This window comes from Euprymna scolopes, chromosome 24, assembly GCF_053919585.1.
Source record: "Euprymna scolopes isolate OS-2025 chromosome 24, ASM5391958v1, whole genome shotgun sequence".
NCBI lineage: Eukaryota > Metazoa > Mollusca > Cephalopoda > Sepiida > Sepiolidae > Euprymna > Euprymna scolopes.
Window position 1 is genome coordinate 21,524,309 of NC_136505.1, and position 18,490 is coordinate 21,542,798.

Sequence of the window (18,490 nt, forward strand, 5' to 3'; positions counted from 1 at the left end):
ACTAAAAATATATAATTGTTTCGGCCCATACTAAGAAATATTTAATTGTTTCGGCCCATACTAAGAAATATATAATTGTTTCGGCCCACACTAAGAAATATATAATTGTTCTGGCCCATACTAAGAAATATATAATTGTTTCTGCCCATACTAAGAAATATTTAATTGTTTCGGCCCATACTAAGAAATATATAATTGTTTCGGCCCATACGAAGAAATATATAATTGTTTCGGCCCACACTAAGAAATATATAATTGTTCTGGCCCATACTAAGAAATATATAATTGTTTCGGCACATACTAAGAAAATATATAAATGTTTCGGTCCATACTAAGAAATGTATAATTGTTTCGGCCCATACTAAGAAATATATAATTGTTTCGGCCCATACTAAGAAATATATTGTTGTTTCGGCCCATACTAAGTAATATATAATTGTTTCGGCCCATACTAAGAAATATATTGTTGTTTCGGCCCATACTAAGAAATATATAATTGTTTCGGCCCATACTAAGAAATATTTAATTGTTTCGGCCCATACTAAGAAATATTTAATTGTTTCGGCCCATACTAAAAAATATTTAATTGTTTCGGCCCATACTAAGAAATATATAATTGTTTCGGCCCATACTAAGAAATATATAATTGTTTCGGCCCATACTAAAAATATATAATTGTTTCGACCCATACTAAGAAATATATAATTGTTTCGGCCCATACTAAAAATATATAATTGTTTCGGCCCATACTAAGAAATATATAATTTTTTCGGCCCATACTAAGTAATATATAATTGTTTCGGCCCACACTAAGAAATATATAATTGTTCTGGCCCATACTAAGAAATATTTAATTGTTTCGGCCCATACTAAAAAATATTTAATTGTTTCGGCCCATACTAAAAAATATTTAATTGTTTCGGCCCATACTAAGAAATATATAATTGTTTCGGCCCATACTAAGAAATATATAATTGTTCTGGCCCATACTAAGAAATATTTAATTGTTTCGGCCCATACTAAGAAATATATAATTGTTTCGGCCCATACTAAGAAATATATAATTGTTTCGGCCCATACTAAAAATATATAATTGTTTCGGCACATACTAAGAAAATATATAAATGTTTCGGTCCATACTAAGAAATGTATAATTGTTTCGGCCCATACTAAGAAATATATAATTGTTTCGGCCCATACTAAGAAATATATAATTGTTTCGGCCCATACTAAGAAATATATAATTGTTTCGGCCCATACTAAGAAATATATAATTGTTCTGGCCCATACTAAGAAATATTTAATTGTTTCGGCCCATACTAAAAAATATTTAATTGTTTCGGCCCATACTAAAAAATATTTAATTGTTTCGGCCCATACTAAGAAATATATAATTGTTTCGGCCCATACTAAGAAATATATAATTGTTCTGGCCCATACTAAGAAATATTTAATTGTTTCGGCCCATACTAAGAAATATATAATTGTTTCGGCCCATACTAAGAAATATATAATTGTTTCGGCCCATACTAAAAATATATAATTGTTTCGACCCATACTAAAAAATATTTAATTGTTTCGGCCCATACTAAAAATATATAATTGTTTCGGCCCATACTAAAAATATATAATTGTTTCGGCCCATACTAAAAAATATTTAATTGTTTCGGCCCATACTAAGAAATATATAATTGTTTCGGCCCATACTAAAAAATATATAATTGTTTCGACCCATACTAAGAAATATATAATTGTTTCGGCCCATACTAAAAATATATAATTGTTTCGGCCCATACTAAGAAATATTTAATTGTTTCGGCCCATACTAAGTAATATATAATTGTTTCGGCCCACACTAAGAAATATATAATTGTTCTGGCCCATACTAAGAAATATATAATTGTTTCTGCCCATACTAAGAAATATTTAATTGTTTCGGCCCATACTAAGAAATATATAATTGTTTCGGCCCATACTAAGAAATATATAATTGTTTCGGCCCACACTAAGAAATATATAATTGTTCTGGCCCATACTAAGAAATATATAATTGTTTCGGCACATACTAAGAAAATATATAAATGTTTCGGTCCATACTAAGAAATGTATAATTGTTTCGGCCCATACTAAGAAATATATAATTGTTTCGGCCCATACTAAGAAATATATTGTTGTTTCGGCCCATACTAAGTAATATATAATTGTTTCGGCCCATACTAAGAAATATATTGTTGTTTCGGCCCATACTAAGAAATATATAATTGTTTCGGCCCATACTAAGAAATATTTAATTGTTTCGGCCCATACTAAGAAATATTTAATTGTTTCGGCCCATACTAAAAAATATTTAATTGTTTCGGCCCATACTAAGAAATATATAATTGTTTCGGCCCATACTAAGAAATATATAATTGTTTCGGCCCATACTAAAAATATATAATTGTTTCGACCCATACTAAGAAATATATAATTGTTTCGGCCCATACTAAAAATATATAATTGTTTCGGCCCATACTAAGAAATATATAATTTTTTCGGCCCATACTAAGTAATATATAATTGTTTCGGCCCACACTAAGAAATATATAATTGTTCTGGCCCATACTAAGAAATATTTAATTGTTTCGGCCCATACTAAAAAATATTTAATTGTTTCGGCCCATACTAAAAAATATTTAATTGTTTCGGCCCATACTAAGAAATATATAATTGTTTCGGCCCATACTAAGAAATATATAATTGTTCTGGCCCATACTAAGAAATATTTAATTGTTTCGGCCCATACTAAGAAATATATAATTGTTTCGGCCCATACTAAGAAATATATAATTGTTTCGGCCCATACTAAAAATATATAATTGTTTCGACCCATACTAAAAAATATTTAATTGTTTCGGCCCATACTAAAAATATATAATTGTTTCGGCCCATACTAAAAATATATAATTGTTTCGGCCCATACTAAAAAATATTTAATTGTTTCGGCCCATACTAAGAAATATATAATTGTTTCGGCCCATACTAAAAAATATATAATTGTTTCTTCCCATACTAAGAAATATATAATTGTTTCGGCCCATACTAAAAATATATAATTGTTTCGGCCCATACTAAGAAATATTTAATTGTTTCGGCCCATACTAAGTAATATATAATTGTTTCGGCCCACACTAAGAAATATATAATTGTTCTGGCCCATACTAAGAAATATATAATTGTTTCTGCCCATACTAAGAAATATTTAATTGTTTCGGCCCATACTAAGAAATATATAATTGTTTCGGCCCATACTAAGAAATATATAATTGTTTCGGCCCACACTAAGAAATATATAATTGTTCTGGCCCATACTAAGAAATATATAATTGTTTCGGCACATACTAAGAAAATATATAAATGTTTCGGTCCATACTAAGAAATGTATAATTGTTTCGGCCCATACTAAGAAATATATAATTGTTTCGGCCCATACTAAGAAATATATTGTTGTTTCGGCCCATACTAAGTAATATATAATTGTTTCGGCCCATACTAAGAAATATATTGTTGTTTCGGCCCATACTAAGAAATATATAATTGTTTCGGCCCATACTAAGAAATATTTAATTGTTTCGGCCCATACTAAGAAATATTTAATTGTTTCGGCCCATACTAAAAAATATTTAATTGTTTCGGCCCATACTAAGAAATATATAATTGTTTCGGCCCATACTAAGAAATATATAATTGTTTCGGCCCATACTAAAAATATATAATTGTTTCGACCCATACTAAGAAATATATAATTGTTTCGGCCCATACTAAAAATATATAATTGTTTCGGCCCATACTAAGAAATATATAATTTTTTCGGCCCATACTAAGTAATATATAATTGTTTCGGCCCACACTAAGAAATATATAATTGTTCTGGCCCATACTAAGAAATATATAATTGTTTCGGCCCATACTTAGAAATATTTAATTGTTTCGGCCCATACTAAGAAATATTTAATTGTTTCGGCCCATACTAAGAAATATATAATTGTTTCGGCCCACACTAAGAAATATATAATTGTTCTGGCCCATACTAAGAAATATATAATTGTTTCGGCACATACTAAGAAAATATATAAATGTTTCGGCCCATACTAAGAAATATTTAATTGTTTCGGCCCATACTAAAAAATATTTAATTGTTTCGGCCCATACTAAGAAATATTTAATTGTTTCGGCCCATACTAAAAAATATTTAATTGTTTCGGCCCATACTAAGAAATATATAATTGTTTCGGCCCATACTAAGAAATATATAATTGTTTCGGCCCATACTAAAAATATATAATTGTTTCGACCCATACTAAGAAATATATAATTGTTTCGGCCCATACTAAAAATATATAATTGTTTCGGCCCATACTAAGAAATATATAATTTTTTCGGCCCATACTAAGTAATATATAATTGTTTCGGCCCACACTAAGAAATATATAATTGTTCTGGCCCATACTAAGAAATATTTAATTGTTTCGGCCCATACTAAAAAATATTTAATTGTTTCGGCCCATACTAAAAAATATTTAATTGTTTCGGCCCATACTAAGAAATATATAATTGTTTCGGCCCATACTAAGAAATATATAATTGTTCTGGCCCATACTAAGAAATATTTAATTGTTTCGGCCCATACTAAGAAATATATAATTGTTTCGGCCCATACTAAGAAATATATAATTGTTTCGGCCCATACTAAAAATATATAATTGTTTCGACCCATACTAAAAAATATTTAATTGTTTCGGCCCATACTAAAAATATATAATTGTTTCGGCCCATACTAAAAATATATAATTGTTTCGGCCCATACTAAAAAATATTTAATTGTTTCGGCCCATACTAAGAAATATATAATTGTTTCGGCCCATACTAAAAAATATATAATTGTTTCGACCCATACTAAGAAATATATAATTGTTTCGGCCCATACTAAAAATATATAATTGTTTCGGCCCATACTAAGAAATATTTAATTGTTTCGGCCCATACTAAGAAATATTTAATTGTTTCGGCCCATACTAAGTAATATATAATTGTTTCGGCCCACACTAAGAAATATATAATTGTTCTGGCCCATACTAAGAAATATATAATTGTTTCTGCCCATACTAAGAAATATTTAATTGTTTCGGCCCATACTAAGAAATATATAATTGTTTCGGCCCATACTAAGAAATATATAATTGTTTCGGCCCACACTAAGAAATATATAATTGTTCTGGCCCATACTAAGAAATATATAATTGTTTCGGCACATACTAAGAAAATATATAAATGTTTCGGTCCATACTAAGAAATGTATAATTGTTTCGGCCCATACTAAGAAATATATAATTGTTTCGGCCCATACTAAGAAATATATTGTTGTTTCGGCCCATACTAAGTAATATATAATTGTTTCGGCCCATACTAAGAAATATATTGTTGTTTCGGCCCATACTAAGAAATATATAATTGTTTCGGCCCATACTAAGAAATATTTAATTGTTTCGGCCCATACTAAGAAATATTTAATTGTTTCGGCCCATACTAAAAAATATTTAATTGTTTCGGCCCATACTAAGAAATATATAATTGTTTCGGCCCATACTAAGAAATATATAATTGTTTCGGCCCATACTAAAAATATATAATTGTTTCGACCCATACTAAGTAATATATAATTGTTTCGGCCCATACTAAAAATATATAATTGTTTCGGCCCATACTAAGAAATATATAATTTTTTCGGCCCATACTAAGTAATATATAATTGTTTCGGCCCACACTAAGAAATATATAATTGTTCTGGCCCATACTAAGAAATATATAATTGTTTCGGCCCATACTAAGAAATATTTAATTGTTTCGGCCCATACTAAGAAATATTTAATTGTTTCGGCCCATACTAAGAAATATATAATTGTTTCGGCCCACACTAAGAAATATATAATTGTTCTGGCCCATACTAAGAAATATATAATTGTTTCGGCACATACTAAGAAAATATATAAATGTTTCGGCCCATACTAAGAAATATTTAATTGTTTCGGCCCATACTAAAAAATATTTAATTGTTTCGGCCCATACTAAGAAATATATTGTTGTTTCGGCCCATACTAAGTAATATATAATTGTTTCGGCCCATACTAAGAAATATATTGTTGTTTTTTCGGCCAATACTAAGAAATATTTAATTGTTTCGGCCCATACTAAAAAATATTTAATTGTTTCGGCCCATACTAAAAAATATTTAATTGTTTCGGCCCATACTAAGAAATATATAATTGTTTCGGCCCATACTAAGAAATATTTAATTGTTTCGGCCCATACTAAGAAATATATAATTGTTTCGGCCCATACTAAGAAATATTTCATTGTTTCGGCCCATACTAAGAAATATTTAATTGTTTCGGCCCATACTAAAAATATATAATTGTTTCGGCCCATACTAAAAAATATTTAATTGTTTCGGCCCATACTAAGAAATATATAATTGTTTCGGCCCATACTAAAAAATATATAATTGTTTCGACCCATACTAAGAAATATATAATTGTTTCGGCCCATACTAAAAATATATAATTGTTTCGGCCCATACTAAGAAATATTTAATTGTTTCGGCCCATACTAAGTAATATATAATTGTTTCGGCCCACACTAAGAAATATATAATTGTTCTGGCCCATACTAAGAAATATATAATTGTTTCGGCCCATACTAAGAAATATTTAATTGTTTCGGCCCATACTAAGAAATATATAATTGTTTCGGCCCATACTAAGAAATATATAATTGTTTCGGCCCACACTAAGAAATATATAATTGTTCTGGCCCATACTAAGAAATATATAATTGTTTCGGCCCATACTAAGAAATATATTGTTGTTTCGGCCCATACTAAGTAATATATAATTGTTTCGGCCCATACTAAGAAATATATTGTTGTTTCGGCCCATACTAAGAAATATATAATTGTTTCGGCCCATACTACGAAATATTTAATTGTTTCGGCCCATACTAAGAAATATTTAATTGTTTCGGCCCATACTAAGAAATATTTAATTGTTTCGGCCCATACTAAGAAATATATAATTGTTTCGGCCCATACTAAGAAATATATAATTGTTTCGGCCCATACTAAAAATATATAATTGTTTCGACCCATACTAAGAAATATATAATTGTTTCGGCCCATACTAAAAATATGTAATTGTTTCGGCCCATACTAAGAAATATATAATTGTTTCGGCCCATACTAAGTAATATATAATTGTTTCGGCCCACACTAAGAAATATATAATTGTTCTGGCCCATACTAAGAAATATATAATTGTTTCGGCCCATACTAAGAAATATTTAATTGTTTCGGCCCATACTAAGAAATATTTAATTGTTTCGGCCCATACTAAGAAATATATAATTGTTTCGGCCCACACTAAGAAATATATAATTGTTCTGGCCCATACTAAGAAATATATAATTGTTTCGGCACATACTAAGAAAATATATAAATGTTTCCGCCCATACTAAGAAATATTTAATTGTTTCGGCCCATACTAAAAAATATTTAATTGTTTCGGCCCATACTAAGAAATATATTGTTGTTTCGGCCCATACTAAGTAATATATAATTGTTTCGGCCCATACTAAGAAATATATTGTTGTTTTTTCGGCCCATACTAAGAAATATATAATTGTTTCGGCCCATACTAAGAAATATTTAATTGTTTCGGCCCATACTAAGAAATATATAATTGTTTCGGCCCATACTAAGTAATATATAATTGTTCTGGCCCATACTAAGAAATATTGAATTGTTTCGGCCCATACTAAAAAATATTTAATTGTTTCGGCCCATACTAAAAAATATTTAATTGTTTCGGCCCATACTAAGAAATATTTAATTGTTTCGGCCCATACTAAGTAATATATAATTGTTCTGGCCCATACTAAAAAATATTTAATTGTTTCGGCCCATACTAAAAAATATTTAATTGTTTCGGCCCATACTAAGAAATATTTAATTGTTTCGGCCCATACTAAGAAATATATAATTGTTCTGGCCCATACTAAGAAATATTTAATTGTTTCGGCCCATACTAAGAAATATATAATTGTTTCGGCCCATACTAAGAAATATATAATTGTTTCGGCCCGTACTAAGAAATATTTAATTGTTTCGGCCCATACTAAAAAATATTTAATTGTTTCGGCCCATACTAAGAAATATTTAATTGTTTCGGCCCATACTAAGAAATATATAATTGTTTCGGCCCATACTAAGAAATATTTAATTGTTTCGGTCAATACTAAAAAATATTTAATTGTTTCGGCCCATACTAAAAAATATTTAATTGTTTCGGCCCATACTAAGAAATATATAATTGTTTCGGCCCATAATAAGAAATATATAATTGTTTCGGCCCATACTAAGAAATATTTAATTGTTTCGGCCCATACTAAGAAATATATAATTGTTTCGGCCCATACTAAGAAATATTTAATTGTTTCGGCCCATACTAAAAAATATTTAATTGTTTCGGCCCATACTAAGAAATATATAATTGTTTCGGCCCATACTAAGAAATATATAATTGTTTCGGCCCATACTAAGAAATATTTAATTGTTTCGGCCCATACTAAGAAATATATAATTGTTTCGGCCCATACTAAGAAATATTTCATTGTTTCGGCCCATACTAAGAAATATTTAATTGTTTCGGCCCATACTAAAAATTATTTAATTGTTTCGGCCCATACTAAAAAATATTTAATTGTTTCGGCCCATACTAAGAAATATATAATTTTTTCGGCCCATACTAAAAAATATTTAATTGTTTCGGCCCATACTAAGAAATATATCATTGTTTCGGCCCATACTAAGAAATATTTAATTGTTTCGGCCCATGCTAAGAAATATTTAATTGTTTCGGCCCATACTAAGAAATATATCATTGTTTCAGCCCATACTAAGAAATATATAATTGTTTCAGCCCATACTAAGTAATATATAATTGTTTCGGCCCATACTAAGAAATATATAATTGTTTCGGCCCATACTAAGAAATATATAATTGTTTCAGCCCATACAAAGAAATATATAATTGTTTCGGCCCATACTAAGAAATATATAATTGTTTCGGCCCATACTAAGAAATATATAATTGTTTCGGCCCATACTAAGAAATATATAATTGTTTCGGCCCATACTAAGAAATATATAATTGTTTCGGCCCATACTAAGAAATATTTAATGGTTTCGGCCCATACTAAAAAATATTTAATTGTTTCGGCCCATACTAAGAAATATATCATTGTTTCGGCCCATACTAAGAAATATATCATTGTTTCGGCCCATACTAAGAAATATATAATTGTTTCGGCCCATACTAAGAAATATATCATTGTTTCGGCCCATACTAAGAAATATTTAATTGTTTCGGCCCATACTAAGAAATATTTAATTGTTTCGGCCCATACTAAAAAATATTTAATTGTTTCGGCCCATACTAAGAAATATATCATTGTTTCGGCCCATACTAAGAAATATTTAATTGTTTCGGCCCATACTAAGAAATATATCATTGTTTCGGCCCATACTAAGAAATATTTATGTGTTTCGGCCCATACTAAGAAATATGTAATTGTTTCGGCCCATACTAAAAAATATTTAATTGTTTCGGCCCATACTAAGCAATATATCATTGTTTCGGCCCATACTAAGAAATATTTAATTGTTTCGGCCCATACTAAGAAATATTTAATTGTTTCGGCTCATACTAAGAAATATATCATTGTTTCGGCCCATACTAAGAAATATATAATTGTTTCGGCCCATACTAAGAAATATTTAATTGTTTCGGCCCATACTAAGAAATATTTAATTGTTTCGGCCCATACTAAGAAATATTTAGATGTTTCGGCCCATACTAAGAAATATTTAATTGTTTCGGCCCATACTAAGAAATATTTAATTGTTTCGGCCCATACTAAAAAATATTTAATTGTTTCGGCCCATACTAAGAAATATATAATTGTTTCGGCCCATACTAAGAAATATTTAATTGTTTCGGCCCATACTAAGAAATATTTAATTGTTTCGGCCCATACTAAGAAATATATAATTGTTTCGGCCCATACTAAGAAATATATAATTGTTTCGGCCCATACTAAGAAATATATCATTGTTTCGGCCCATACTAAGAAATATTTAATTGTTTCGGCCCATACTAAGAAATATTTAATTGTTTCGGCCCATACTAAAAAATATTTAATTGTTTCGGCCCATATTAAGAAATATTTAATTGTTTCGGCCCATACTAAGAAATATATCATTGTTTCGGCCCATACTAAGAAATATTTAATTGTTTCGGCCCATACTAAGAAATATTTAATTGTTTCGGCCCATACTAAGAAATATTTAATTGTTTCGGCCCATACTAAGAAATATTTAATTGTTTCGGCCCATACTAAGAAATATATCATTGTTTCGGCCCATACTAAGAAATATATAATTGTTTCGGCCCATACTAAGAAATATTTAATTGTTTCGGCCCATACTAAGAAATATTTAATTGTTTCGGCCCATACTAAGAAATATTTAATTGTTTCGGCCCATACTAAGAAATATTTAATTGTTTCGGCCCATACTAAGAAATATTTAATTGTTTCGGCCCATACTAAGAAATATATCATTGTTTCGGCCCATACTAAGAAATATATCATTGTTTCGGCCCATACTAAGAAATATATAATTGTTGCGGCCCATACTAAGAAATATTTAATTGTTTCGGCCCATACTAAGAAATATTTAATTGTTTCGGCCCATACTAAGAAATATTTAATTGTTTCGGCCCATACTAAGAAATATATCATTGTTTCGGCCCATACTAAGAAATATTTAATTGTTTCGGCCCATACTAAGAAATATATAATTGTTTCGGCCCATACTAAAAAATATTTAATTGTTTCGGCCCATACTAAGAAATATATAATTGTTTCGGCCCATACTAAGAAATATTTAATTGTTTCGGCCCATACTAAGAAATATTTAATTGTTTCGGCCCATACTAAGAAATATTTAATTGTTTCGGCCCATACTAAAAAATATTTAATTGTTTCGGCCCATACTAAAAAATATTTAATTGTTTCGGCCCATACTAAGAAATATATAATTGTTTCGGCCCATACTAAGAAATATTTAATTGTTTCGGCCCATACTAAGAAATATATAATTGTTTCGGCCCATACTAAGAAATATATAATTGTTTCGGCCCATACTAAGAAATATATAATTGTTTCGGCCCATACTAAGAAATATTTAATTGTTTCGGCCCATACTAAAAAATATTTAATTGTTTCGGCCCATACTAAAAAATATTTAATTGTTTCGGCCCATACTAAGAAATATTTAATTGTTTCGGCCCATACTAAGAAATATATAATTGTTTCGGCCCATACTAAGAAATATATCATTGTTTCGGCCCATACTAAGAAATATATAATTGTTTCGGCCCATACTAAGAAATATTTAATTGTTTCGGCCCATACTAAGAAATATTTAATTGTTTCGGCCCATACTAAGAAATATTTAATTGTTTCGGCCCATACTAAGAAATATTTAATTGTTTCGGCCCATACTAAGAAATATTTAATTGTTTCGGCCCATACTAAAAAATATTTAATTGTTTCGGCCCATACTAAGAAATATATAATTGTTTCGGCCCATACTAAGAAATATTTAATTGTTTCGGCCCATACTAAGAAATATTTAATTTTTTCAGCCCATACTAAGAAATATTTAATTGTTTCGGCCCATACTAAGAAATATATCATTGTTTCGGCCCATACTAAGAAATATTTAATTGTTTCGGCCCATACTATGAAATATTTAATTGTTTCGGCCCATACTAAAAAATATTTAATTGTTTCGGCCCATACTAAGAAATATTTAATTGTTTCGGCCCATACTAAGAAATATATCATTGTTTCGGCCCATACTAAGAAATATTTAATTGTTTCGGCCCATACTAAGAAATATTTAATTGTTTCGGCCCATACTAAGAAATATTTAATTGTTTCGGCCCATACTAAGAAATATTTAATTGTTTCGGCCCATACTAAGAAATATATCATTGTTTCGGCCCATACTAAGAAATATTTAATTGTTTCGGCCCATACTAAGAAATATTTAATTGTTTCGGCCCATACTAAGAAATATTTAATTGTTTCGGCCTATACTAAGAAATATTTAATTGTTTCGGCCCATACTAAGATATATTTAATTGTTTCGGCCCATACTAAGAAATATTTAATTGTTTCGGCCCATACTAAGAAATATATCATTGTTTCGGCCCATACTAAGAAATATATAATTGTTTCGGCCCATACTAAGAAATATATTATTGTTTCGGCCCATACTAAGAAATATTTAATTGTTTCGGCCCATACTAAGAAATATTTAATTGTTTCGGCCCATACTAAGAAATATATCATTGTTTCGGCCCATACTAAGAAATATTTAATTGTTTCGGCCCATACTAAGAAATATTTAATTGTTTCGGCCCATACTAAAAAATATTTAATTGTTTCGGCCCATACTAAGAAATATATAATTGTTTCGGCCCATACTAAGAAATATTTAATTGTTTCGGCCCATACTAAGAAATATTTAATTGTTTCGGCCCATACTAAGAAATATTTAATTGTTTCGGCCCATACTAAAAAATATTTAATTGTTCCGGCCCATACTAAAAAATATTTAATTGTTTCGGCCCATACTAAGAAATATATAATTGTTTCGGCCCATACTAAGAAATATTTAATTGTTTCGGCCCATACTAAGAAATATATAATTGTTTCGGCCCATACTAAGAAATATTTAATTGTTTCGGCCCATACTAAAAAATATTTAATTGTTTCGGCCCATACTAAAAAATATTTAATTGTTTCGGCCCATACTAAGAAATATATAATTGTTTCGGCCCATACTAAGAAATATATAATTGTTTCGGCCCATACTAAGAAATATATAATTGTTTCGGCCCATACTAAGAAATATATAATTGTTTCGGCCCATACTAAGAAATATATAATTGTTTCGGCCCATACTAAGAAATATATAATTGTTTCGGCCCATACTAAGAAATATATAATTGTTTCGACCCATACTAAAAAATATTTAATTGTTTCGGCCCATACTAAGAAATATTTAATTGTTTCGGCCCATACTAAGAAATATATAATTGTTTCGGCCCATACTAAGAAATATATAATTGTTTCGGCCCATACTAAGAAATATATAATTGTTTCGGCCCATACTAAGAAATATATAATTGTTTCGGCCCATACTAAGAAATATATAATTGTTTCGGCCCATACTAAGAAATATATAATTGTTTCGACCCATACTAAAAAATATTTAATTGTTTCGGCCCATACTAAGAAATATATAATTGTTTCGACCCATACTAAGAAATATATAATTGTTTCGACCCATACTAAGAAATATTTAATTGTGTCGGCCCATACTAAGAAATATATAATTGTTTCGGCCCATACTAAGAAATATATAATTGTTTCGGCCCATACTAAGAAATATTTAATTGTTTCGGCCCATACTAAAAAATATTTAATTGTTTCGGCCCATACTAAAAAATATTTAATTGTTTCGGCCCATACTAAGAAATATATAATTGTTTCGACCCATACTAAAAAATATTTAATTGTTTCGGCCCATACTAAGAAATATATAATTGTTTCGACCCATACTAAGAAATATATAATTGTTTCGGCCCATACTAAGAAATATTTAATTGTTTCGGCCCATACTAAGAAATATATAATTGTTTCGGCCCATACTAAGAAATATATAATTGTTTCGGCCCATACTAAGAAATATATAATTGTTTCGGCCCATACTAAGAAATATATAATTGTTTCGGCCCATACTAAGAAATATTTAATAGTTTCGGCCAATACTAAAAAATATATAATTGTTTCGGCCCATACTAAGAAATATATAATTGTTTCGACCCATACTAAAAAATATTTAATTGTTTCGGCCCATACTAAGAAATATATAATTGTTTCGACCCATACTAAGAAATATATAATTGTTTCGGCCCATACTAAGAAATATATAATTGTTTCGGCCCATACTAAGAAATATTTAATTGTTTCGGCCCATACTAAGAAATATATAATTGTTTCGGCCCATACTAAGAAATATATAATTGTTTCGGCCCATACTAAGAAATATATAATTGTTTCGGTCCATACTAAGAAATATATAATTGTTTCGGCCCATACTAAGAAATATATAATTGTTTCGGCCCATACTAAGAAATATATAATTGTTTCGACCCATACTAAAAAATATTTAATTGTTTCGGCCCATACTAAGAAATATATAATTGTTTCGGCCCATACTAAGAAATATATAATTGTTTCGGCCCATACTAAGAAATATTTAATTGTTTCGGCCCATACTAAGAAATATATAATTGTTTCGGCCCATACTAAAAAATATATAATTGTTTCGACCCATACTAAAAAATATTTAATTGTTTCGGCCCATACTAAGAAATATATAATTGTTTCGGTCCATACTAAGAAATATATAATTGTTTCGGCCCATACTAAGAAATATATAATTGTTTCGACCCATACTAAAAAATATATAATTGTTTCGGTCCATACTAAGAAATATATAATTGTTTCGGTCCATACTAAGAAATATATCATTGTTTCGGCCCATACTAAGAAATATATAATTGTTTCGGCCCATACTAAGAAATATTTAATTGTTTCGGCCCATACTAAGAAATATATAATTGTTTCGGCCCATACTAAGAAATATTTAATTGTTTCGGCCCATACTAAGAAATATATCATTGTTTCGGCCCATACTAAGAAATATTTAATTGTTTCGGCCCATACTAAGAAATATTTAATTGTTTCGGCCCATACTAAAAAATATTTAATTGTTTCGGCCCATACTAAGAAATATATAATTGTTTCGGCCCATACTAAGAAATATTTAATTGTTTCGGCCCATACTAAGAAATATTTAATTGTTTCGGCCCATACTAAGAAATATTTAATTGTTTCGGCCCATACTAAAAAATATTTAATTGTTTCGGCCCATACTAAAAAATATTTAATTGTTTCGGCCCATACTAAGAAATATATAATTGTTTCGGCCCATACTAAGAAATATATAATTGTTTCGGCCCATACTAAGAAATATATAATTGTTTCGGCCCATACTAAGAAATATTTAATTGTTTCGGCCCATACTAAGAAATATATAATTGTTTCGGCCCATACTAAGAAATATTTAATTGTTTCGGCCCATACTAAAAAATATTTAATTGTTTCGGCCCATACTAAAAAATATTTAATTGTTTCGGCCCATACTAAGAAATATATAATTGTTTCGGCCCATACTAAGAAATATATAATTGTTTCGGCCCATACTAAGAAATATATCATTGTTTCGGCCCATACTAAGAAATATATAATTGTTTCGGCCCATACTAAGAAATATTTAATTGTTTCGGCCCATACTAAGAAATATTTAATTGTTTCGGCCCATACTAAGAAATATTTAATTGTTTCGGCCCATACTAAGAAATATTTAATTGTTTCGGCCCATACTAAGAAATATTTAATTGTTTCGGCCCATACTAAAAAATATTTAATTGTTTCGGCCCATACTAAGAAATATATAATTGTTTCGGCCCATACTAAGAAATGTTTAATTGTTTCGGCCCATACTAAGAAATATTTAATTTTTTCGGCCCATACTAAGAAATATTTAATTGTTTCGGCCCATACTAAGAAATATATCATTGTTTCGGCCCATACTAAGAAATATTTAATTGTTTCGGCCCATACTAAGAAATATTTAATTGTTTCGGTCCATACTAAAAAATATTTAATTGTTTCGGCCCATACTAAGAAATATTTAATTGTTTCGGCCCATACTAAGAAATATATCATTGTTTCGGCCCATACTAAGAAATATTTAATTGTTTCGGCCCATACTAAGAAATATTTAATTGTTTCGGCCCATACTAAGAAATATTTAATTGTTTCGGCCCATACTAAGAAATATTTAATGGTTTCGGCCCATACTAAGAAATATATCATTGTTTCGGCCCATACTAAGGAATATATAATTGTTTCGGCCCATACTAAGAAATATTTAATTGTTTCGGCCCATACTAAGAAATATTTAATTGTTTCGGCCTATACTAAGAAATATTTAATTGTTTCGGCCCATACTAAGATATATTTAATTGTTTCGGCCCATACTAAGAAATATTTAATTGTTTCGGCCCATACTAAGAAATATATCATTGTTTCGGCCCATACTAAGAAATATATAATTGTTTCGGCCCATACTAAGAAATATTTAATTGTTTCGGCCCATACTAAGAAATATTTAATTGTTTCGGCCCATACTAAGAAATATTTAATTGTTTCGGCCCATACTAAGAAATATATCATTGTTTCGGCCCATACTAAGAAATATTTAATTGTTTCGGCCCATACTAAGAAATATTTAATTGTTTCGGCCCATACTAAAAAATATTTAATTGTTTCGGCCCATACTAAGAAATATATAATTGTTTCGGCCCATACTAAGAAATATTTAATTGTTTCGGCCCATACTAAGAAATATTTAATTGTTTCGGCCCATACTAAGAAATATTTAATTGTTTCGGCCCATACTAAGAAATATATCATTGTTTCGGCCCATACTAAGAAATATTTAATTGTTTCGGCCCATACTAAGAAATATATAATTGTTTCGGCCCATACTCAGAAATATATAATTGTTTCGGCCCATACTAAGAAATATATAATTGTTTCGGCCCATACTAAGAAATATATAATTGTTTCGGCCCATACTAAAAAATATATAATTGTTTCGACCCATACTAAAAAATATTTAATTGTTTCGGCCTATACTAAGAAATATATAATTGTTTCGGTCCATACTAAGAAATATATAATTGTTTCGGCCCATACTAAGAAATATATAATTGTTTCGACCCATACTAAAAAATATATATTTGTTTCGGTCCATACTAAGAAATATATAATTGTTTCGGTCCATACTAAGAAATATATCATTGTTTCGGCCCATACTAAGAAATATTTAATTGTTTCGGCCCATACTAAGAAATATATAATTGTTTCGGCCCATACTAAGAAATATTTAATTGTTTCGGCCCATACTAAGAAATATTTAATTGTTTCGGCCCATACTAAGAAATATTTAATTGTTTCGGCCCATACTAAGAAATATTTAATTGTTTCGGCCCATACTAAGAAATATATCATTGTTTCGGCCCATACTAAGAAATATTTAATTGTTTCGGCCCATACTAAGAAATATTTAATTGTTTCGGCCCATACTAAAAAATATTTAATTGTTTCGGCCCATACTAAGAAATATATAATTGTTTCGGCCCATACTAAGAAATATTTAATTGTTTCGGCCCATACTAAGAAATATTTAATTGTTTCGGCCCATACTAAGAAATATTTAATTGTTTCGGCCCATACTAAAAAATATTTAATTGTTTCGGCCCATACTAAAAAATATTTAATTGTTTCGGCCCATACTAAGAAATATATAATTGTTTCGGCCCATACTAAGAAATATTTAATTGTTTCGGCCCATACTAAGAAATATATAATTGTTTCGGCCCATACTAAGAAATATTTAATTGTTTCGGCCCATACTAAGAAATATATTATTGTTTCGGCCCATACTAAGAAATATTTAATTGTTTCGGCCCATACTAAAAAATATTTAATTGTTTCGGCCCATACTAAAAAATATTTAATTGTTTCGGCCCATACTAAGAAATATATAATTGTTTCGGCCCATACTAAGAAATATATAATTGTTTCGGCCCATACTAAGAAATATATCATTGTTTCGGCCCATACTAAGAAATATATAATTGTTTCGGCCCATACTAAGAAATATTTAATTGTTTCGGCCCATACTAAGAAATATTTAATTGTTTCGGCCCATACTAAGAAATATTTAATTGTTTCGGCCCATACTAAGAAATATATAATTGTTTCGGCCCATACTAAGAAATATTTAATTGTTTCGGCCCATACTAAGAAATATTTAATTTTTTCGGCCCATACTAAGAAATATTTAATTGTTTCGGCCCATACTAAGAAATATATCATTGTTTCGGCCCATACTAAGAAATATTTAATTGTTTCGGCCCATACTAAGAAATATTTAATTGTTTCGGCCCATACTAAAAAATATTTAATTGTTTCGGCCCATACTAAGAAATATTTAATTGTTTCGGCCCATACTAAGAAATATATCATTGTTTCGGCCCATACTAAGAAATATTTAATTGTTTCGGCCCATACTAAGAAATATTTAATTGTTTCGGCCCATACTAAGAAATATTTAATTGTTTCG